At 40.8% G+C, this 25839-nt stretch overlaps 1 protein-coding gene and 1 long non-coding RNA gene across 2 annotated transcripts in view; one reads left to right on the top strand and one right to left on the bottom strand.

Annotated features, from left to right (window-relative positions):
* The window catches only part of immp2l (inner mitochondrial membrane peptidase subunit 2), a 355846-nt gene that overhangs the window by 93782 nt on the left and 236225 nt on the right, over positions 1 to 25839 (top strand). The gene's annotated exons all lie outside the window — the stretch shown is intronic.
* Positions 910 to 17909, bottom strand: LOC117516212. Its single transcript, XR_004562332.1, has 3 exons — positions 17779 to 17909; positions 7409 to 7413; positions 910 to 920 (listed from the first exon to the last, which is right to left on the bottom strand). It is a non-coding gene; the product is annotated as an uncharacterized LOC117516212 (long non-coding RNA).

Raw genomic sequence — 25839 nt, 5'->3', positions numbered from 1 at the left:
CATAATTAACTTTAGTCTGTGAAGAAGATTCCCCATTTACATGAACAAACTGTAATCTATTAGACAAATATGATTCAAACCACCGCAGTGCAATGCCTTAATACCTATGACATGCTCTAATCTCTGTAATAAAATTTTATGGTCAACAGTATCAAAAGCAGCACTGAGGTCCAACAGAACAAGCACAGAGATAAGTCCACTGTCCGAAGCCATAAGAAGATCATTTGTAACCTTCACTAATGCTGTTTCTGTACTATGATGAATTCTAAAACATGACTGAAAACTCTTCAAATAGACCATTCCTCTGCAGGTGATCAGTTAGCTGTTTTACAACTACCCTCTCAAGAATCTTTGAGAGAAAAGGAAGGTTGGAGATTGGCCTATAATAGCTAAGATAGCTGGGTCAAGTGATGGCTTTTTAAGTAATGGTTTAATTCTGCCACCTTAAAGGCCTGTGGTACATAACCAACTAACAAAGATAGATTGATCATATTAAGATTGAAGCATTAAATAATGGTAGGACTTCCTTGAGCAGCCTGGCAGGAATGGGGTCTAATAAGCATGTTGATGGTTTGGATGAAGTAACTAATGAAAATAACTCAGACAGAACAATCGGAGAGAAAGAGTCTAACCAAATACCGGCATCACTGAAAGCAGCCAAAGATAACGATACATCTTGGGATGGTTATGAGTAATTTTTTCTCTAATAGTCAAAATTTTGTTAGCAAAGAAAGTCATGAAGTCATTACTAGTTAAAGTTAATGGAATACTCAGCTCAATAGAGCTCTGACTCTTTGTCAGCCTGGCTACAGTGCTGAAAAGAAACCTGGGGTTGTTCTTATTTTCTTCAATTAGTGATGAGTAGAAAGATGTCCTAGCTTCACGAAGGGCTTTCTTATAGAGCACAACTCTTTTTCAGGCTAAGTGAAGATCTTCTAAATTAGTGAGACGCCATTTCCTCTCCAACTTACGGGTTATCTGCTTTAAGCTACGAGTTTGTGAGTTATACCACGGAGTCAGACACTTCTGATTTAAAGCTCTCTTTTTCAGAGGAGCTACAGCATCCAAAGTTGTCTTCAATGAGGATGTAAAACTATTGACAAGATACTCTAACTCCCTTACAGAGTTTAGGTAGCTACTCTGCTCTGTGTTGGTCTATGACATTAGAGAACATCAAGAAGGAATCACATCCTTTAAACCTAGTTACAGCGCTTTCTGAAAGACTTCTAGTGTAATAAAACTTATTCCCCACTGCAGGGTAGTCCATCAGGGTAAATGTAATGTTATTAAAAAATGATCAGACAAAAGGGAGTTTTCAGGGAATACTGTTAAGTCTTCTATTTCCATACCATAAGTCAGAACAAGATCTAAAATATGATTAAAGTGGGTGGGTGGACTCATTTACTTTTTGAGCAAAGCCGATAGAGTCTAATAATAGGTTAAATGCAGTGTTGAGGCTGTCATTCTCAGCATCTGTGTGGATGTTAAAATCGCCCACTATAATTATCTTATCTGAGCTAAGCACTAAGTCAGACAAAAGGTCTGAAAATTCACAGAGAAACTCACAGTAACGACCAGGTGGACGATAGATAATACAAATAAAACTGGTTTTTGGGACTTCCAATTGGATGGACAAGACTAAGAGACAAGCTTTCAAATGAATTAAAGCTCTGTCTAGGTTTTTGATTAATTAATAAGCTGGAATGGAAGATTGCTGCTAATACTCCGCCCCGGCCCGTGCTACGAGCATTCTGACAGTTAGTGTGACTCGGGGGTGTTGACTCATTTAAAACTAACATATTCATCCTGCTGTAACCAAGTTTCTGTTAGGCAGAATAAATCATACGTTGATCAATTATTATATCATTTACCAACAGGGACTTAGAAGAAAGAGACCTAATGTTTAATAGACCACATTTAACTGTTTTAGTCTGTGGTGCAGTTGAAGGTGCTATATTATTTTTTCTTTTTGAATTTTTATGCTTAAATAGATTTTTGCTAGTTATTGGTGGTCTGGGAGCAGGCACCGTCTCTACGGGGATGGGGTAATAGGGGGATGGCAGGGGGAGAGAAGCTGCAGAGAGGTGTATAAGACCACAGCTCTGCCTCCTGGTCCCAACGCTAGACAGTCACAGTTTGGAGGATCCCAAAAAATTGGCCAGATTTCTAGAAATGAGAGCTGCTCCCTCTAAAGTGGGATGGATGCCGTCTCTCCTAACAAGACCAGGTTAAAATGGGACTTTTTCAATATCTCATCTTCTAGATGGCTGAGTATTTTGATTCCAGTTTCTAAATACACATTTTCAGTGCCAAAGAGTCCAACTATGCTGATACAAAAAAGTATATGTTGGCAAATATCTTGGTGGCCATCTTGGGTTTTTGAGTGTAGTTTGTTGGATTTTTAACTGTGGTGTTTTTTTTTTACTGGATTCTTTGGCCTTGAAAATGTGAATTTATGTCACTGGAATCAAGATCCTAGGTCATCTAGAGGCCAAGATTATGAAAACCCTCCTGTTTAAGGTGTAATTTTTTCAAATCCAATATGGCCACCATGGTGGTGTCTGGCAGAATGGAATCATTCATTTTCTGATTTGTCATTGCATGCACTTTCCAAAAATGTACATTTTTACTAATCTCAAAGAAAATTACGTAACAAACCTGATTCTAATCCCAAGAAGCAAAGTAGACCAGGTTAACAGCCAACTGACCTCACTTGCCCAGGATTAATCAGAATACACAGGATTTACACTTTCAATTCGTAACCTGCAGTAAAAGGACTACAAGTAAGAGAGCAAATAGGGATCCATGGAGCGGAAACATGTCACATTTCTGAGGACCATAAAGCTCACTGGTTATCAACAAAGTCTTAAAACCACACAGTAAGACAGGTATCGCCAGGATCCTAAAGACTTGGCTGTTCTTTCTCCTGTGAAGTCATCGACATTGCCAAACACATCTGTCCAGCAACCTTATGACTCCTTTGGCTCTTCCCACCTCTTCCTCGATCTCAAAGGCCAAGGCCCGAGAGACATTTAGGTACGTCACTGTTGAGATAAATGAATGCCTCTACAAGTTTCATACTTTCACCACATAGAGATACACATCTGATGGCTGAGTCCATAAAATTATTAAAAGCCTGTAGCTTAGTCTTGATCCAAGACAATCGCAAACCCAGGCACTGTGATTCCTCACACAGCTTCTCAAGTGCTGCAATCAGAGTATCCTTCAGTTTAGCAAAGATCACAGCATCATTCACAAAGTCAAGGTCGGTAAACCTTTTCTTGCGAACAAAAACACCTAAGTCGCCGTAAGTCACTGGTTTCCACCACTCTACCCAACACCCAGTCTACGCAAACATTGAACGCTGTAAGAGCCACAACACGTCTCTTGAGGAACATGAGTTTTCACTGGGGAAAACTCTGTGTCTCTGCCTCCGCTCCATACAGCACTCAGTGTCTGTGTGTAGGCTGGCTATGATGTCCAGCAATGTCTTGGCAATTCCATGAATTTCTAGGATGTTCCAGATAGCAGCCCAGTCAACTGAATTAAATGTGAAAATAAACAGGCTGCGAAGATGTACTTCTGATACTCATGCTTACATTTTATGAGTACTTGCAAGACTGGAATGCGGTTGATTTTTGGCTTCTTGGGTGTGAAGCCAGGCTGTTCCAGCTACTGAGCAGCAATTAGCTGGAACTAAAACATCAGTTCAACTTATTTAGTTTATATACCGCCAAATCACAACAAAGCTGCCTCAAGGTGCTTCACATAAATAAGGTCTAACCTTACCAACCCCTAGAGTAAGCACACAGATAACAGTGGTAAGGAAAACCTCCCTCTGATAATTTGAGGAAGAAACCTCAAGCAGACCAGTGTCAAGGGGTGGCGCACTGCTTAGGCCATTCTACCAAAAACTTTACAATATTAAAAATAATATTAATATTAAACATATTAAAAATAATCCTTGCAAACACCTTCCCTGGCACAGATAGGACTGTCACACTCTATTTGTCCAGATTTCCCTTTACTGCCCAGATTGTGATGACAAGTCCTTTCTTCCAATCTGTAGGGATGATACTCATCTCCTTACACAACAAAGATAATTTGCAATTCCACAAAAACAGCACCTCCACTCTTCTGGAGGTACTCAACCCCGATGCCCTCAGCTGTTTCACAGCCTTTGCGATTTCACCATAATTAGGTGGTTCATAATTGGCTGGAGATTCACCCAGAAGGACACTGACACCAGAGATATCTAATATCCCAGCTGGAGTCTACACCTACAACTGCTGAATGTAGCCAACCCAACATGACAGTACAGCAGATGCAGCTGTCAAACCTGTTGACATTGCCTGTTTAAAATAGCATCATTGAATTTTTTTTCCTCCTTCATTATTACTAGCCCTAAATTGGTCCCTGGCCCAACTTGTTTTTTGGAGTGTTTTACAGAGCCTGGAACGCAGGAGTGGATGTACGAGTATATTAATAAATGAAATTAAGTTCACTACACAAAACATGAAAATATCTTGTTTTGTACTGTCTGCAATTAAATAGAAGTCAAAGTAAATGTAAGAACCACTGTGTTTTCCACACCATCCCAACCTTTTCTGATTTGGGGTTGTAGTCAGGGTCGGACTGGGAACAAATTTCGGCCCTGGCATTTTTCCTCTGGACCAGCCCACTATTGGCCCGACGAATCCACCCCCAGACACGCACACCCACCCGTCCATACTGAACCCCCAATGACAAATACTATACACCTAAACACCATGAACACACACCTAAACACACACCTTTCACTGTCATTTCACCTTGATCATAGTACAAAACGCGGAACTGGCGCCACGAGGGGGCGTCCTGATAACATTAAAGGCAATTACATATTTTGACGAAATTACAAGTTTAAATGACTATATATATGTTCCTGTGACATAAACCTCATGTTGTTTTATATATATATATATATATATATATATATATATATATATATATATAAAACAACATGAGGTTTATGTCACAGAAATCCTACTTTACAATCACACTGCAGTCATTGTTAAATTATTTCCTTTTGCATTTATAATAAACACTTGTATTTATTTAGTGTTTGTTTTTCTGGTTGAAATAAGATATAAATAATCTACCAGACTTCAAAAAATATACAAGTTTCCATGTTATTTATTTGTCTAAAAATAAATGTCTGAGGTTCCTTATGTTAAACAAGAAATTATCTAATCTGAAATACAGGTGGTTTTAATACAGATGAAAGGTTTCTAAAGAACCATTTATTGATTTATTTACCTATTTTAATTACAAGTGTTCTAAACTTTTTAACAGTAATCAGAAATTTTGAGGTAACAACAACAAAAAAACATTTCCAATGATTTTTCTTCAGAAAACTGCTCTATAAATGAGCAGTCCTGTCACACGTTAATGTTTTGTACAGATCAGTGGTTTCTGCACCAATCGTATTGGTCCGATCCATTTTGTACAGATCAGTGGTTTCTGCCACGAGTCTTCCGTGTTTTGGCCCGACGCATCATTCCTGTTGGACAATGTGAAGGTACGTCACAGCTCAGAGTGTCGAAAGTTGGCGCACCTCATCTCGACAGAACACCGGCTGTGTGTGGAATGCAGGAGATCACGTGACCGAGGGTCTATATGTTCAAATATAATTTTAAAAATACTGTCATCACTCTTCACTCTTAGTCAGTCTCTTACAACGGTGCAGCGTAAATACACGAGCTTTACAGGAGTGCACGTCTCCTCCGGTGCACGCTATTTTTTTGGGGGGGGCAACCCCGCCCCCTGTGATAAACTCATCGCCCTCTTAATTTGTTTTTTTTTTTTTTCTGGCGCCGGGTCTGACAAAACGGAAGCAAATGTGTCTCCAAAGGTGTGTGTGTGTGTGTGTGTGTGTGTGTGTGTGAGAGAGAGAGAGAGAGAGAGAGAGAGAGAGAGGATTCACACAGCAGCAAATTAAGGAGCTGAAGTCCGTAGCTGTTGCATTTAAAGATTAACAAAAGTAAAGCACAGTTAATTAAGATAAAAGAAACAATTCCAACCTTGTGTCAGTAGAAGAGCGGAGAGAAGTCCAGGCGCCGAGGACTCCATCCATTCACAGGGGCTTGAGCGGCCGCCTGCTCTTCCTGCAATCTGATTGGCCACCCTGTATGCGTCTCCATTGTCATTGGCTGTTGGTCATGTCAATCATTGTGCTTGATGTAAGTCTCAGTTGTGTGATCAAACGGAAACAAACTGAAACCTAGAATAAGACTGCGCCGTGTATGAAACACTACAGAACTTTTATTTTGACACAAATTCAGGAAGTGGCTCTGCAGCTGCGCCGATTAAATGCTGTACCTTCACCGATTACGGACTTTCCTCGTGTTGACAGCAGCGCGCGGTTCGAGAACACTGTATATTTCCATAATCTCTATAAATATGGGAAGGCCGGTCCACGCACATCTAAATGCCCAAAATCAGAGATTATCAGTCTGAGCCTGGTGGTAGTATAGAATCTGTTATGGAGATCTAGATTCCTAATACATGTGAAATACTGCAGTTTGAGTTTCTAACCCCCTCTTTGGTGTTCATGTCCCGAAGGCCTCTTGTTACTCATCCATCAGTCTCCTGCAGGTGTAACTGGCATGACTACATTGCCTCATTTGGAAGCCAACGATTTACTGTTTCTGAGCCATTGATTTTTATTTGCCTTGTTGATGGACAGAAGCTGTGTGCTAAGAGATAAGAGATTCAGACAATGAACACTTTATCAGATATTATTGGTTTTTCCCCCCTCCTCATATGTATATGATGCACGTATGGCTTTGTCATGTAGGAGCTGGATTATCAATACAGAGAGCCAGGTTTGTTTCCAAGTGTGGGCTGCAGGCTACCTGTCCTTGGACAAGACTCTTGATCTACATTGTCCAAGAACACCCACTTGTAAATGGGTACCAGCCTTGGCAGGGAAGTAATCTGCGATGGACCGGTGTCCTATCCAGACAGGAGTCATAAACTCTTCTAATTCATACTAAAGTGTCCGGGCACCGGCCTGACTGGTCTTAGGTGCTGTATAGGACTTTTTTTTATGGAGTTTGGCTGTAATTGTCAAGTTTCTTTGCTCGATTGACTGACCGGAAAGTAATGAAATAGTTTGTTGGGGTATAATGTAGATCGGGGAGGCCAAGCATCAGATTCTCCATGGCCTTGTTTTTACCTTTTGTGAGCGTTGTCCTCTCAGTGGGTGGTGTAATTTGCTGAGATGTTTTGAAGTTGTGGATGCTGTTCATGATTTGTATTCACAGTTTGCACTCCTTTATTTGAACAGTTGAGTGGATCTTAGGCACTGTGAAAACACTGTCAAACCTTTCAGGCTATACAAACTTTTGTTTATTCCATGACATACGTATGCTTCGATGTGCTGAAGCCCCAAAGCCCACTGGTCAGATTTTTTTTTTTTTTGACAGAAACATATCTCATTTGACATCTCTTCCTCAGACATTGGATAATGTCTATAGCAGGGGTTTTCAAAGTGTGTGAGAGTGAGCCCCCCCCCCCGAGAGAACAAATGAATAGCTGCCCCCCACCAACACCTATATACACACACAATTTCAACATATTTGTGTGTTTCTTTTTGTTCTTTTACACGTTAAACACATTTTGAATATATTTGTGTTTTTAAGGAACTGTCTATGCATTTACACATTTTACAACCTTTGCAAACATTTTAAACATTTTTAAAGAACTTTCTATCCTTTCACACATTTTATACCCTTTTCAAACATTTTAAATGTTTTTTAAAAAAAAATTGTTCTATTTTTACCTTTTCTCATATTTTAAACATTGTTTTTAAATATTTAAACATCTCTGTGTTTTTAAACATCTTTGACATAACTAACACATTTTAACATGAACAATATTAATTAACATTTACACATATTTAGTCTCTCATCTAGTCTCACCTCTTGTTTAGTGCGCGCAATGAGTCTGGCTCTTTGACGTGCACAGGCGGCTGATGCAGGATGCACTGTGGAGAGGAGCAAACGAAGATCGTGCTCTACTTTCTTATTTTTTTAGTTGCCCCAAACTCGTTCTTCTCACTGGTAGATTTATGCACTAAAAATGTATCCATATTGCTCCTGGCATTTTGGCTATGTTTTCTTTTTCTTTTTTCCCCTTCTTTTTTGTTGGTTAACAGTGTTTACAGTTATTTTTCGCTCGATTGCTCGAAGAACTCTGGCGCCCCACAGTTTGAAAACCACTGGTCTATAGTGTAGTTATTGTGACTCTCTCGTTGGTGAATACCAGTCTAAATATGCCAGAACAACTGCTCTGGCGATGTGCCCTTCATTACCTAATGGTGTAGTTTATGAGTCATTGTGGTCAGTGACACGAGAAATTGATAGTTAACAAGAGTTGTGTTCCAACAGTGCTGTCTAAGCACTTCCTTGCTTTATTCCTGCTGGATGAAGACAAGGAGTCCAGTGTTTTTCTTACAGTCTTTTAAAAGCAACAAGAGAACATAAGGGCTTAGAGACGCAATGTTTGTCCACCATGTAAAATGAAAAACTAATTTGAGACAACATGCTAAATGCCAGAAATAATTGTGCTATCATTGTTTTCCTTGATGAACAACTTACCAGTTAATTAGTTATCAGAGTAGTTAAATATACATACACACATCTTCAACTGCTTATCTGGGATTGGTTTGCGGGGGCAACAGCTCCAGTAGGGGACCCTAAACTTCTCTTTCCCAGGTGACATTGACCACCTCTGACTGTGGGATCCAGGCCAGTATGGAGATATAATCCCTCCACCTAGTCCTGGGTCCTTCCCCGGGGTCTCCTCCCAGGTGATGTGCCTGGAACCCTCCCTAGGGAGGCGCCTGGGAGGTATCCTTACCAGATGCCCGAACCACCTCAGCTGGCTCCTTTCAAACGCGAAGGAGCAGCAGCTCTACCTCCGAGCTTCTCAGGAATCACTGAGCTTCTCACCCTATTTCTAAGGGAGACCTCAGCCACCTTCGCGAGGAAACCCATACCAGCCACTTGTACCCGCGACATAGTTCTTTCTGTCATGATCCAACCCTCATGACCATAGGTGAGCGCAGGAACGAAAGTTGACCAGTAGATCGAGAGCGTCGCCTTTTGGCTCAGCTCCCTTTTCGTCACAACAGTATGGTAGAGTGAATACAGCACCGCCCTTGCTGCGCCGATTCTCCGGCCAATCTCGCGCTCCATTGTCCCCTTATTGTGAACAAGACCCCGACGTACTTGAACTCCATCACTTGGGGCAAGACCTCATTCCCTACCTTTTGTAGGGAATCCATCAGTTTCCTGTAGTTAAATATGTTTCGGTCATTCGACTATGTATGTTACTTTCAACTTTAAGAAATGGTATGTTTGCCCATTTAATGGCATAATTTAAACACAAGATAACCAGTAAAACTTTTCAACATTTACTGACCATATCTAATCTGTAATACAAACGGCACTGTGGCTTAATGGTTAGCACTGATGCCTCACATCAAAAAGGTCTGTGGATTGCTTTCCGCCCTTTCTATGTGGAGTTTGCATGTTCTCCGCATGTCTGCGTGGGTTTCCTCCGAGCACTCTGGTTTCCTCCCACAATTTTCAATTTATTTCCTTTATATAGCGCCAATCACACAGAGTTGCCTCAAGGCACTTCACACAGGTAAGGTCTAACCTACCAACCCCCAGAGCAACAGTGGTAAGGAAAAACTCCCTCTGAGGAAGAAACCTCAAGCAGACCAGACTCAAAGGGGTGACCCTCTGCTTGGGCCATGCTACAACATAAATTACAGAAATAATTCACAGAACAATTCACGGACGAATATACAAGAATTGCTGTTGGTGCACAGACAGGAGGGTCGCCAACACAAACACAACTCCCATCTCTGGATGGAGTTGCACCTTAAACAGAGAAAAAACAGAATCAGGCATCAGAAAGACAAAAAATACTGTATAATTTGCCAACATTAATCAACAAGAAAAACAGAAGAAATACTAAGGTGATCGCCGGCCGCTAGCCCTAAGCTTCACTAAAAGACCCAGAATTTAGGTAAAGTTGAGGCTGCAGCCCGCTCCAATTACTAATAACATGAATTAAAAGAGTAAAAAGCATAAACAAAACTGTACCAGTATGCTAGCCATATGAAAGGGAAAATAAGTGCGTCTTAAGTCTGGACTTGAAAGTATCCCAAGAATCTGATTGTTTTATTGATGCAGGGAGACCATTCCGCAGAACAGGGGCACAGTAAGAAAAGCTCTGTGACCCGCAGACTTCTTATTCACCCTAGGGACACAAAGTAGTCCTGCACCCTGAGAACGTAAAGCCTGGGCCGATACGTAAGGTTTAATTAGGTCAGCTAGGTAGGGAGGTGCCAGTCCATGAATATTTTATAGGTTAGTAGCAGAACCTTATAATCTGATCTCACTGGGACAGGAAGCCAGTGAAGAGATGCCAAAATGGGTGTAATGTGGTCGAACTTTCTGCTTCGTGCCAAAAGTCTGGCTGCAGCATTTTGAACCAGTTGGAGAGCCCTAATGCTAGACTGCGGTAAACCAGAAAATAGAAACATTGCAGTAGTCCAATCTATAAGAGATGAAACGCATGGCATCAGGGTCTCAGCATCAGCCATAGACAGGATGGGAATGAATCTTCGCTATATTCGCAGGTGGAAGAAAGCAGTCCTAGTAATATTTCTAGTATGGAGGCCAAAGGACAACGAAGGATCAAAAATTACCCCAGGGTTCCTCACTTTGTCAGTGTGATGTATGACACACGAGCCTAGGCTGAGTGTTAACTGGTCAAATTGATGCAGATGTCTCACTAGACCAAGAACCATCATTTCAGTCTTTTCAGAGTTTAAAAGTAGGAAGTTTCTAGACATCCAAATTCTCACTGCTGCAAGGCAATCTTCTAAGGATTTTATGTGAACGAGATTACCAGCAGTTATCGCATATATAACTGAGTATCATCTGCATAGCAGTGAAAGGTAATCCCAAAACACGCCGCAATATGTGACCAGGAGTGCTATATAAAGGGAGAAAAAGCAGGGGGCCTAGACAGACCCTGAGGAACCCCAAGTTTCATGTCACTAAGGTTAGGTAGTGTTGCTGTACAAACCAGCATGTGAGAATGCCTGGTCAGTATGACATCATCATGCAAGGGCACTCCAGTAATCCCAAAATGATTTCCAGCCTATCAAGTAGATATGATGATCCACTGTATCAAATGCAGCACTGAGATCTAACAGCAGCATAGTGGTGGCCGAGTCCATTGTAAGCAGAAGATCATTCACACCACTTTAGTTGAGAGCCATTTCTGTGGAATGATATTTTCTAAAAGCAGACTGCAGGGGCTCAAGAGATTATTCTCAGTAAGATAGTCTACGAGACTGCCGCTGACACCACTTTTTCCAGATATTTTAGAGCAAATGATAGAGTTGATATCGGCCGATAGTTTTTCAATACACTAGGGTCAAGATTAGGTTCTTATGTCATTGTTTAATCACTACAGATTTGAAACGTTTAGGAACAGATTCAGAAGTTAAAGAAAGATTAATCATTTCCAGCACAATCGCCCAAGAGTGGGCCACAGGTCCTTAAACAGTTTTGTTGGTAATAGGATAAAATAAACAGGTTGTGCTTTTTGTTGACATACGAGTTTCGTCAGCATGTCTAGAGAGAACTATCAAATCTGTAAATCGTAGTTATACCTCAGTAGTAGAGCCCACCTCAATAGCAGGGTGTAGTGGCTGGGTTAAGGCATGCTGGGATATGTTCAACCTAATGTCATATATTTTCTTCTCAAAGTAATCTAGGAAATCTTGTGCTGTAAAAGGAGAGCGAGCTACAATTGGTTGTCCATGAATCAGTGTTGCCACCGTGTCGAACAAGAACTTTGAGTTATGCTTGTTTTTGTTGATCAAATCAGAGTAATAGGTGCGCTTTGTAGCCAATAATGCATGCTTATAGTCTAAGATAGCATCATGCCACGCAAGGTGGAATACTTCTAATTTTGAACGACACCATTTCCATTCTAAACCGCTTGCTTTATGCTTGAGGTCATGCAGGTAATCATTGAACCAAGGTGACTGCGATTTGGGGGAGCGCGGTTTCAACACAGGTGGTGCAATCATGTCGAGTGTTGTTTTGAGCACTGAGTTTAAACTATCCACAAGTCTGTCTACTGACTGGGTATTTGTCAAAAGTGAGGCTAAGACATCAGGCAGTCTAGCTTCTAGTTCAGTCTTAGTTGAGGAGTTGATGCATCGCTGCAGTGATAAATAAGGTTGTTGTTCCACTAAACACGGCAGTGAAACTGTAAACTTAATAAGTGAGTGATCAGAGACCACTAATGTCAATATTCATGACAGCAATACCACTTAAATCCCATATTTCTTCTCATATCCCCATAACAGTATGTTTCATGATATAGTGATTTTTCTGTCAAATCAATGAATTGATAGTTCATATACCACATTATATGCAACCTATTTACTATCTATATATTAACAGCCAAGCGGCCTCTGTGTACCTGTATGTATGCATACATTGCATTGGGGCATGGATGAATGTCGCAAAAATGGAAAGTTGATAGGACTAATATTTTTGGAGAAATTAGGGATATTAGCAAACAACTGTGAACAGTGGACATTGTTAATTAAATTGTGGACTCACTTGCCATTCCAGCAGGGGGCAGTAAATCATCTACGAGGTCTGTTAGAAAAGTATAGACCTTTTTATTTTTTTGCAAAAAACCATATGGATTTGAAATCACGTGTGATTGCATCAGCCAAGCTTGAACCTTTGTGCGCATGCGTGAGTTTTTTCACGCCTGTCGTCATTCGCCTGTGAGGCAGGCTTTGTGGTGAGCAGTGGTCAACCCCTCTCGTCGGATTTTTATTGCGAATAAATGTCTGAACGATTTGGAGCTTTGCTGCATCAATTTTTTCCAGAAACTGTGAGAGACCTCCAGGTGGACACCATTCGGAAATTTAGATGGCTGTCAGGGACATTTTATGGGTATACACAGATTAAGGAGTGCTCCAGCCATTTAAAGACCGCCCACAGCGTCTGAGAGCGCGGCGCACTCCGAGTGCCGATCAACAGGCTGACACCCTGCTGAAACAACCAGCTCATTTTCAACGTGAAGGCTTTGTTGATCCGGGACGTCGTCTGACTTCCACAAAAAAGGCATAAAGCGTGGACATCAGCACTTTTTCGCCATTCCATGTTACAGAGTTTTTTTCATGGAAAAAGCGGACGGCTGCGCCACCGTGCCGTTCATGGCGCGGGACAAACCACCTCCGTGTTGGTCTCACAGACAGTTTGAGATGGATTTCAGACGGCTGTCGGTGGCTTTTAGTTGTGGACTATTGAAATTGTGCATAGAGCTGGACATGCCCAACATGTCCTGTGAGCTCATCACGGCATTGCTTTGCACCATGCGGCTCCGCCGCGACGCGCGGAATTCCTCCGCATGTCTGTCTCAATGTGCCGAAAAAGTGCTGATGTCCACGTCTTCCGCAAATCCTGTGCTAGTCAGAGGACGTCCCGGATAAAACACAGCGTCCAATTTAGATATTGAATGGCACATTCCACTGTTACAGGAGTTTTTTTCATGGAAAATGAAGCGGACGGATGCGCCACTGTGCCGTTCATGGCGCGGGACAAAACCACCTCCATGTTGGTCTCACAGGACGGCTTTGAGATGGATTTCAGATGGCTGTCGGTGGCTTTTTAGTCGTGTGACTATCCGAGAAATTGTGGACGAGCTGGGCATGCCACAACATGTCCTGTGAGGCTTCATCACGGCGTTGCTTTGTGCCATGCGGCTACCGCCGTGACACGCCGGAATTCCTCCGCTCCTCTTTCCCATGACAAAACGCCTGTAACAGTGGAATGTGCCATTCCCTCGTGACCCTTGATTGGAATAAGTGGGTATAAAAAAATTAATCATTACATTACTAAAATTAATTTTGATATTTACCACCATTGGGTATGTAGCATCATGGAGAGTGAGGTAATGGAGAGTGTGGTAGAGAGGTGAAGAAGAGAGTGCAGGCAGGGTGGAGTGGGTGGAAGAAAGGTGGCAGGAGTGATTTGTGACCAAAGAATATCAGCAAGACTGAAGGGGAAAGTTTACAAGACAGTAGTGAGACCAGCTATGTTGTACAGCTTAGAGACGGTGGCACTAACAAAAAGACAGGAGGCAGAGCTGGAGGTGGCAGAGCTGAAGATGTTGAGATTCTCTTTGGGAGTGACGAGAATGGACAAGATTAGGAATGAACATATCAGAGGGACAGCTCAGGTGGGACGGTTTGGAGACAAAGTCAGAGAGGCGAGATTGAGATGGTGTGGACATGTGCAAAGGAGGGAACCAGGGTATATAGGGAGAAGGATGCTGAGGATGGAGCCACCAGGCAGGAGGAGAAGAGGGAGGCCAAAGAGGAGGTTTATGGATGTGCTGAGGGAGGACATGCAGGTGGTTGGTGTGACAGAGGAAGATACAGAGGACAGGGTGAGATGGAAACGATTTGATCTGCTGTCACAACCCCTAACGGGAACAGCCCGAAAGAAGAAGAAGAAGAAGGGTTATGTAGTGTCAGACAATTAAACATCTCCAATTTTCAAAAATCAATATAAAAAAACTCCATCTGCTCTTTTACCTCTATTTTTTTTAGTGTTGGTAATGGATGTACTAAACTGCAAGAAAATGTGGTATTTACATGGATGTATTACATTCGGAAAAAAACAGCTTCTGTGCAGTGTAGGTGGACACCTGCTTGTGAAAAAAAGTTCCTTTTTCTCTCTTTGCTTTGTGTTCTGAAACTCAGAGGTAATGAAACAATCATCCATTGCATGGAAACCAGGTCAGTTCTGATGCAGGTGCCAGATGACATCAAATGCTGCGTCACCCGTCATTAGCCACAAGATGTTTTTCTGTTGCCAAAAAACATAAATAAATATCTTCTCCCCTTTCATATTCATAAGAAAACTGACAACAGCGGCAAAGTCTGTGCTGTCACCAGGAAGCGGGTGGTTTGACAAAATGCTTTGTTTTTACGGAGGTATTTGGCTTCATTTTTTTCCTTCTTCTTCTTGATAAACACCCCCTGTGTGTTGTCTTGTCACAGTGCTCCTGTTAATACCCAGACTGTTTATCCACCTCACATCTTTGAATAACTTGAATTATTATTGTGGAAATACAGCTAGATGATTTAAGATTCATTGGCAGTTACAAAGGCTTTTGACTCTAGCTGAGGTGTGAATCATCACTGGTGCTACACATGCTTTATTAAATTCGTTTTTGTCCATCCTCTCTCTCTCCTCTCTCTCTCTCTCTCTCTCTCCTCTCTCTCTCTCTCTCAGCACAATCAGACCGATTATTCATATCCTAGATGATGATTGCAACCATGTTAGGTGTTAGAAGTCAAAGCATTCAGGCTGCACACATGATCTCGTCTCACAGAATGCACCGTGTAAGTAAAGGTGTTCTCATTGACATTTTTTTCATCTTTATGTGCATTGTTGTTGAGATAATGGATCAAAAACAATATTGGCCTGAATATATACAGTATTTATCTTCAAAACACATTTGAAAAATATGGAGAGCATTTTATAATTGCAGAAGAAACATGCATGTCATATATGCATAAGAAACATGCATGTCATACACGTGTTTGCATGCTTTTGTGTGTGTTTCATTATTCTGCTATCAATTCGTTCACTAGCAATGAATTTGTATTCTTCCTTTTGTTTGTTCCACAGAGCACCCTGATGGTTTCTCTGTGCTTAGTTTACCTCCAGCGCACTGAGCAATGAACAGGTCTCTCTCTGGTCTACTTTCAGTTTGATGGGTTTGATGAATTTTCAATAGGCGGCCAGGTAAGGGTCAATTGACGAATTACAAGGGTAAAAATTTAAAAATGCTCCAATCATACTGGAAAGTATACCATGTTATTTGACTGATCATAAAGATTCCAAAAAGGTTATACAGTGAGGAAAATAAGTATGTGAACACCCTGCGATTTTGCAAGTTCTCCCACTTAGAAATCATGGAGGGGTCTGAAATATTCATCTTAGGTGCATGTCCACTGTGAGAGACATAATCTAATAAAAAAAAAAAAACGGAAATCACAATGTATGATTTTTTTAAATAATTTATTTGTATGTTACTGCTGCAAATAAGCATTTGAACACCTGTAAAAATCAATGTTAATATTTGGTACAGTAGCCTTTGTTTGCAATTATAGAGGTCAAACGTTTCCTGTAGTTTTTCACCAGGTTTGCACACACTGCAGCAGGGATTTTGGTCCACTCCTCCATACAGATCTTCTCCATATCTTTCAGGTTTGGAGTTTCAGCTCCCTCCAAAGATTTTCTATTGAGTTCAGGTCTGGAGACTGGCCAGGCCACTCCAGGACCTTGAAATGCTTCTTACAGAGCCCCTCCTTAGTTGCCCTGGCTGTGTGTTTGGGGTCATTGTCATGCTGGAAGACCCAGCCATGACCCATCTTCAGTGCTCTTACTGAGGGAAGGAGGTTGTTTGCCAAAATCGCGCAATACATGACCCCATCCATCCTCCCTTCGATACGGTGCAGTCATCCTGTCTCCTTTTCAGAAGAGCACCCCCAGAGTATGATGTTTCCACCCCCATGCTTCATGGTTGGGATGGTTTTCTTTGGGTTGTTCTCATCCTCTAAACATGGTAAGTGGAGTTGATTCCAAAAAGCTCTATTCTGGTCTCATCTGACCACATGACCTTCTCCCATGCCTCCTCTGGATCATCCAGATGGTCACTGGTGAACTTCAAACGGGCCTGGACAGGGAGGATTGATGGGGTCATGTATTGCGAGATTTTGGCAGACAACCTCCTTCTCTCACAGTGGACATGCACCTAAGATGAAAATTTCAGACCCCTCCATGATTTCTAAGTGGGAGAACTTGCAAAACCGCAGGGTGTTCAAATACTATTTTCCCCACTGTAGTTTGGACTATCTATGACTGAATTCTATGGGGTTATGGAGTGAAACTAGTAAACTAGTACCAGTCCATCAAGGCCCACACATCCAGACTCAACAACATGTTCTACCCAAGTGCAATGCGAGTGTTGAATGCACATTAGCCTTCAGTCTGCACCATTCATTGCATTTATTTTTTTTATAAAGGTGAATGCAATGAATAGCACAGACTTCTATTTATATACACCTGCTGGCTCCCTTATAAATACATGTATATATTCTTATTTGTCTTTTTCTATATTTGTATTTTTTATATTTACTTTTGCACCTTTGCACTTCAGGAGTTGTCTTTTTAATTTCGTTGTACCTTATGTATAATGCCAATAAAAAGCATTCTTATTGTATTCTATTTCTAAAATGGGGACCAAAGTCACTTTCAGTTTGAATAGGGGTCAAAGTTAAAGTTGCTTCAATCATGGTAAAAAAGTAATGCAGATTATTTGTTGAGCAAATATGGTTAATAAATGGAATAGTGTAGACCATGTTCAGTGTTTACTGTCCAAAGTAATGGTCAAACAAGGTCCCTGTCCATTAGATTCTATGGTATATGACATATGATGGCATATAGTAATAGCAATATAGCCTTTATTGTCACTGTACATATACACATACAATGAAATTTGTCCTTTCCATTTAACCTATCCTAATTACAGTTAGACACCATCCACTAGGAGCAGTGGGCAGCCAGAGTCCGGTGCCCGGGGACCAACTCCAGATGTAGAGACCTCCTTTCTCTGCCCCTGACCAAGGCAGCATCTCTATACCTGGAGTTGGTCCTCGGGCGCCGGAGTGTGGCTGCCCACTGCTCCTAGTAGTTGGATTGTGTCTAACTATAATTAGGACGGGTTAAATGCAGAGGGCAAATTTTGTTGTATATATGTACAATGACAATAAAGGTTCTTCTTCTTCTCTGTTTGCTGAGCCCAGTAAAAACAGTTCAACAGTCTGTGGAGTAATGGCGTACAAAGTGAATCTAAAATGATGGAAGCAAAAAGACTGATGGACTACCGGCCAGAAACAACTGACAATACCCAGGAAACGCTACAAACACAGGGATATTTCTCAGAGATCACAAAAATACTCACTCACGAAGGGCAGAGCAGCACCAAGGGAAAGCAGATACAAGGGCACGACAAAAGTCATGTCAAACAATGAACTGCCAAGGAACAACAGGACAGGTGTGTTAAATACAGAACCTAACTAAGGAGAAAAAGGTGGCGAAATGAAAGTAGGAACCAAAAACACACATGGTAAGTAACAGAGAACAAAGGTGACAGAACTAAACTGACACGGCTGATGGGGGAAAACAAAAACAAATAACAGAAGCCCAACGTGACAGAACTAAACTGGACAAGGCTGAGGGGGGAAAAAAAACAAACAAAAAAAACAATATACAGCGGGCAACCACAGTTGAATAGAAAAATAAGTGGCTATGTGTTTATAAGCTTTTGCTTCTGCCTACACCCTTTCGGGCACACAAAACTGGGAAATTTGTTTATGAGCTTTTTGGTTTTTGTTTTACGATATTTTTTATTAAGTATGTGTGTCTGCTGAATAAATTCATTCATTCAATAACATTAACCAAACATAACCGTCATCAAAAATAAATAAAAACACGAAAATAAATAACGACACTAAGAGGTGAGCGAGTGCAGCAAAGTTAAAAACAAATATCAACAACTAAGAAAAAATAGTGATCAAACAGAAATGACAATAAGAACAAAACCATGAGAAACAAAAATCCAGAATACCATAGAAAACAATGTGGAACTCAGAATGATAAGAGAAATACATAAGACACCGTGACACAACACACAAGGGACTAGACACCACTCATCCTCAAGACACCGATTAGTCAAGGAGGACACGCCCACACACCAGACACAACAAGGAGGAACGGCCAGCACCACAGACAAGGAGAGACACACCCACACCAACGCACACAGTAGGTGAGGAGGACACGCCCACACAAGGAGACAGGGAACTGAACGGCCCATCCACACCTCCACACACACAGTAGGTGCACACGAAGGACAAAGGGAGACCTACCCACAGCCAATGCACACAGAAGGCAAGGAGGACACACCTACACACCGGGAGCCCAGGAAACAAAACAGATAAAACCCCCAAATCATACAAGAACTAAAAAAACAGCCAAATGGGCCGATGGGCGCAACTGCCACAATAATGCCATAATATTCAGTCATAGATCATTCCAAACTGTAACTTTTTGGAATATTTATGACCAGACAAATAATGTGGTATAGTTTTCAATATGAATGAAGCATTTTAAAATTTTGCCCCCTGGGTCTAGTTACATTTTTTTTCAGCAAATCTAATTGGTTAATCGTGGTGAGATGTCAGACCATAAATATTGCGGTAAACGATGGCAAAATGTTTCCCATTAATGTGTTACTCCGCACCCTGTCCGCATGTTACTACGCAGATGTCAATAATGGCACTGTCAGCTGGAGAGTGAGATGTTGCCAACCGTCTTTAAACAAAAAGAAGAAGAAGAAAGAAGAAGAAGAAAAAACAATTGGCAGAGCAACTACACCAAAATGGATTATATTTAAACTACCATAGGAAGTAGTGATGTGTATTCTGCTCACAGAATTTCCAGTTGGCATGAATACGCTGTTTAAACTTTGATGAGCCGACCACAAACTTTGTCTGCGTAACATTTTTACCAAACTGTATTAATATGCGGATTAAGATGTAGCCTTCAGTGGTGTCACAGGATCCCTGCAAATGTTGAAATTGGATTTGAATGGGGAATAACCCTCTTGTGTCTGATGATTTTTTAGATGTCATGCTGGAATTACCATTGCAAATAGACATTTGTGACATAAATCTAGCATTAACGTCCGCAGTAATCAGACACAACACGGCTATTCTCTAATTGACCCCTACCTGGCCACCATATCGGCTTTTCAAGTGGCTAGTACCTGTTTCTCAAAACTGATTTATGAAGAACATGCATGCCAAATCTGATACGTGTATCACCAAGTGAAGGATTCTGGCCAAAATCATACTTATCTTCTCCACTTAATAGTTGGCTGTAATTTTTTTACCAAAGGTTTTAAAAAAAAGTGTCACGAATGACGCATGTTACTGGGCTTCAAACATGCTGCAGATGTGTGTGGGTGTTTCTTTTTTTTTTTCTTCTTCTTTCTTTTCAAGGTCAAATACCTTCATGAGGTAATTGTTTTTATAGATTTATTTGATTAATCTTGATGAGCGTATTCCAAATGGAACAATTTAGTCATTAGATGTTTCTTTTTTTGTCTTTGCTCGGCTTAGAGATAATGATCCAAATGAATTTTGTATGAGTGAAGGCACATGAGAGCAGCTCTCATTCCTAGTTTAAGCACATCCAACGCAAAAGCAAATGAATGTAAAATTTACCATAGGTCACTGAATTAATTTTCCAATTGGCATGATTTCTACTGGGGGAGATGACGACATTTTAGCTCCTCTTCTCACCTGTTGTGAAATTTGTTGCATGAACATGGCCATCAGTCTCATTTCTACACTGTAAAGCCTGATAATTCATCCAACTCAAATAGTTGGAGGGAAACGGATTATACTGTAATTAAGTTAGCCTCCAATAGGTTGGCACTGATATTATTTTGATAATGTAAAATAACTTGGCTGATTAGTGTTGGGTTAATTTAAATGTAAAAAGTAGTAATAATTCCTCTCACTTTATGGAACTTCATATTTTAAATATTTCCCTGAGCAGTTGCATTTCAGGGACCCTGGACAGCGATGTGTAGCACCATCTTATGCTGCAGACCTGTCCCAGTTATTTTAGAATGAACTGTAATATCTTAAGTAAAATGGAATCATCTCATTCACTTTGTGGAATTTAATGTTTTCAAGTATAGTGCCTGGGTGGTTGCCAGCCAGGACCCAGGGCCAGTTCCGTAATGTCGTGGTTGTGGCGATCATAGCATCACCTTGTTCTTGAATTAACTTCAATATAATAAGTGCATTTTAATGTTTTCAGTTATATTGCATTCATTCATAGTTCAACTATTAATCTACTAATTTAAAGATGAAGATTGAAAGAGAAAGAAGATTTCTGGAGTGAGTTAGATGAGGTGGTGGAGAGTGTGCCCAAGCATGAAAGAGTGTTAAGACTGGACTTCAATGGGCATGTTGGCGAGGGGAACAGAGGTGATGAGGAAGTAATGGGTAGATATGGAATCAAGGACAGGAATGTGGAAAGACAGATGGCAGTTGATTTTGCAAAAAGGATGGAATTGGCTGTAGTGAACACCTACTGGGGGAGGTGATAGTCTAGTGGTTAAGGTGTTGGGCTTGAGACCAGAAGATCCTGGGTTCAAATCCCCGCCCTGACTGGAAAATCACTAAGGGCCCTTGAGCAAGGTCTTATCCCCTATTGCTCCCGGTGTGTATGTGAGCGCCTTGTATGGCCGCACCTGACATTGGGTGAATGTGAGGCATTATTGTAAAGCGCTTTTGAGGTCTGATGCAGATGGAAAAGTGCTATATAAATGCAGTCCATTTACCATTTACATACTTAAGGTGTGGTAGGAGCGCGTAGTGTAGCTAGACGGCTTAGGATGTTGTTTGTAGGATGACTTTAGGTGATGAAGCAGAATAGAGTGAGAGCTCAACAAAGGATCAGATGGTGGAAGCTGAAGGAGGAAGACTGTGTGAATTTCAGTGAGCAGGTGAGAGAAGCACTGGGTGGAGGGAAGCACTTTTGGGAAAACTGGAAAAGTACTGCAGATGTGGTGAGGGACACAGTCGGGAAGGTACTGGTTTGACAACTGGTCGCGGAAGGAAGACAAGGAGACTTGGTGATGGAACGAAGATGTCCAGGAAGGCATAAGGAGAAAGATTTTGGCAAAAAAGAATTGGGATAGTCAGAAAGATGAACAAAGTAGGAGTCAGACTGAGTACATGTGTGTGAATGGGAGGGAGCCCAGTGGAATAGTGCAGTTACAAGGAGTAGAAGTGGTGAAAGTAGATGGGTTTAAATGCTTGGAGTCAACTGTCCAAAGTAATGGAGTGTGTGGTAGAGAGGTGAAGACGAGAGTGCAGGCAGGGTGGAGAAAGGTGTCAGGAGTGATATGTGACTGAGAAATATCAGCAACAGTGAAGGGGAAGCTTTACAAGACAGGAGTGAGGCCATCTATGTTGTACAGCTTAGAGACTGTGGTGCTAACAAAAAGACAGGAGGCAGAGCTGAAGATGTTGTGATTCTCTTTGGGAGTGACGAGAATGGACAGGATTCGGAATGAACATATCAGAGGGACAGCTCAGGTGGGATGGTTTAGAGACAGAGAGGAGATTGAGATGGTTTGGACGTGCAAACTCATTTGAAATCTTAAATTAGTCAGTTAATTATGGTCAGAATTTTTGACTGAACCTTGGGTCCATTTTTAGTTTAGTGTCTTTCTCAAGGACTCATTAACACAAAGGAGTGCTTTGGGATCAGTCCACCAGCTTTCTACTTTACAGCAGCACGTTCAACCGTCTGCTCCGTCTGATCTCCAAACAGTGCACCTTCCTCGCACAAGTGCTGGTTTATGTTTTTACCTTATATGACATTTAATGCCCCCCCCACCCCAAGGAAGTAGAAACAGTGCATTTTAAGAGTTCACTGTGGTTCAGGGGATAGTTCCTTTAACACTCAAGTTTATTTTAATCCAAATAGATTTTGATGGTTGAGTCGTGAGTGAGTGGTTTGAGATCAACAGTTTGGACTAATGAGGTTTTACAGTATATTGTTGTCTTTTCTTGCTCGGCTGTTTGTTAGTTTTCTTTGTAACGGCAAATCGTCAACAGCTGTAGCATGATGAGACGCACTGTGCAGCACAGTTACATGAATACACTTTAAAAGCCATCATTTTAATCAGGTTGGATACTCATCTTGGCTCCAGTGCCATCAATACCTTTTCTTTTCTATGCCTCCATTTACTTAAGTAGTTGCTAAGTAAACTGTATTTTTACTGTTGTGCAGCGATTGCTGTTAGTTGTCACCTGACAGTCTGATTCTGGGCAGTAATCCCTTGAAATCAGCATCTTTTGTGCTCATCTTCCACCAAACCTGACAGCAAAACGATGACATAATTTTGCCAAAACTGTGATTACATCAATAAAAACCTGACCTTTTTTCACCCCTAAAGCTTTTTTCCCCTCATGAACAATTTCTGATCTCATAAAGGCAAAACTGTTAGAGCAAAAAAAAAAAAAAAAATCAAAGAATAAAATTTCTGTCAAATCTGTGTCACTAATAAAAATTAAGGTCAGGACCATATCTCCACTGAATTACACTGAAATCCATCTGCCACTCTCAAAACTGAGTCAGATATTTCAGATTTGTTTTTAACTCCTTTCAATTTCAATTTATTTTCATTTATATAGCGCCAAATCACAACAGAGTTGCCTCAAAGCGCTTCACACAGGAAGGTCTAACCTTACCAACCCCCAGAGCAACAGTGGTAAGGAAAAACTCCCTCTGAGGAAGAAACCTCAAGCAGACCAGACTCAAAGGGGTGACCCTCTGCTTGGGCCATGCTACAAACATAAATTACAGAACAATTCACGGACGAATATACAAGAAATGCTATTGGCTCACAGGACAGGAGGATCGCCAACACGAATACAACTCCCATCTCTGGATGGAGCTGCACCTTAAACAGAGAGAAAAAACAGAATCAGGCATCACTAATAGCAGTGTTGATTTGCCTCTTTACACATGTAATTAAACTCTCTGAAGGTGTCAATTTAATCTGTGTTTAATCTGTCTTGCCTGTGAACGGAGTATAAAATAACAAAACAGTTTTTTTTTAAGTGACTAAATCCGAGTTTTTATTGGTCATGCTGTGACAGTACCTCATAACCAGAAGGTTGTGGGTACATAAACCAACCTGATGAAATTGTCTGTCTGTGGCATTTCTATAAACCATGCTCAAACAATTATACTTTCAGATCTGAAGTGCTGAAGTACTCTCTATTGTGTTAAAATACATTTATTATAAAGCTACACTTTAAAGATGTGCTGCCACTGTGTTTTTTTTTAAAGACTTAAGTCATAAAATCAATTTTCTTTGGCACCACTATAATTTTATTCCAAAGCATTTACATCAGGGATTCATAATATGATAGTGCCAGTATGATCAAAATTCATGCTGTCTGGAAACAATTTAGAATTTCAACCCCCGAGGGGGAGAAATTCAAAGGATCAGATGCTATGACCAACATTTGATAGATTTGGAAGTGATTTACAAGAAATCTGGATGTTAATGTAAGATGGGCCACAAGTAACTCAAAACTTCACACATGCTTGCACGTGCTTCCTCCTGTAGTTAGTCAGCCTGACGGCAATGTAAAAAAAATTTGAAAACTGAAAATTCTGTTTAAGCCCTTCATCCATTTTAGAGAATGTGTGGTTGCTCACAATGCCATGAACACTGCCATCTACTTTTTACAAATGAAAAAAATTCCATATTTACAAATACAGATTTATTTGTAAAACCCACCACACATTTCAGTAACTATGTGTTATACTGACCACCCAACCACCGACATCAGGAAACTAATGTACCCACAATGCGATGCGGCATGTGTCTCTAAACACTAAAACCTTCAAAATGAGTGCATTACTTTAAAACATAGCTGATATTTTCACTTTGTAAAATGACGGACGTGATGTTATTTTCAATAACTTGTTAAAATCATAACCATAAGTCAAAACTGTCTGCCTGTGCAAGACTCCATTGAACTGACCAGCAGGTCCGTATGGTGTGAAGATAATTTTTTTCTTTTTTTTTTCTTCCCTCCCTCTTCCTTTCTCTCTGGTAGTCAGCTCTCCTCTGCCTGCAGAGGATAGAGCTCTACCATTCATGGCTATCTGTCTGCTACAAAACATGTAACAGGCATTAAAATCTTTGATTTCAGAGTTTACAAATGTTTATTCACTATGCCCGCAAAAATATGGTTAGCGGCCCTAAAAGTTATCAGAACTAAATTTATCAGACGCTAAATTGGTCCGCTGATGGTTTTCAGAGTTATCTGGAAAGCTAATCCGCTAATGAAAACGTTAGCTTCGATAATTAGCGGTCAGCAGATTAGCGGAACTGTGTCCACCACTGCCTGCAATGTCGTCTTCATCACCAAACACCTCTGTCCAGACACCTGATAGTGTATGGATTACAGAACTGGAGAAAAAAAAATGTTTTTTGCATATTTTCAAATTCTACATTTAGAATTCTTAAGAAATGCCCTGTTTGCAACCATTTCAAATCCTGACTGCAGGATTTGAACTGATCTTAAAATGTTATTTCTAACATGATCCAAAGACAGATTCTTCATGAAATTGTCAAAATACATAGATTACTTGTTTAGATCATTTGCACTCAGAAAAAGAATGGCCATACATAAGCAATGCACAATAAAGAATGTGTGGATATGTTCAGAAACGTGTCTACTTAAGCTATGCACAATGATTGTGAATAACTTTGCTGAGGTGCTGGTTTGATAATAAAAAAATAAAATAAAATTCCTGGAACAGGTAGAATGTGAAGCTGTGCACTCTCTTTGCTCTGATGCAAATATTTCAGATAAGCGGCAACAATTCCACAAGACTGTCTCCATCAGGGGTTCTTATCTTCATAAATATCACACCAGTGTGTGTGGTGTGTGTGTTGTGTGTGGTGTGTGTGTGTGTAGCGTTATCTCATATTTGTTCCAGAAGAATTTAATATATTTTTGACAATAAGAAACTTTGGTTAATGTTGTTGCCTCAT

The sequence above is a fragment of the Thalassophryne amazonica genome, chromosome 8 (genome assembly GCF_902500255.1).
Source record: "Thalassophryne amazonica chromosome 8, fThaAma1.1, whole genome shotgun sequence".
NCBI lineage: Eukaryota > Metazoa > Chordata > Actinopteri > Batrachoidiformes > Batrachoididae > Thalassophryne > Thalassophryne amazonica.
This window is presented reverse-complemented; position numbering and strand designations above follow the sequence as displayed.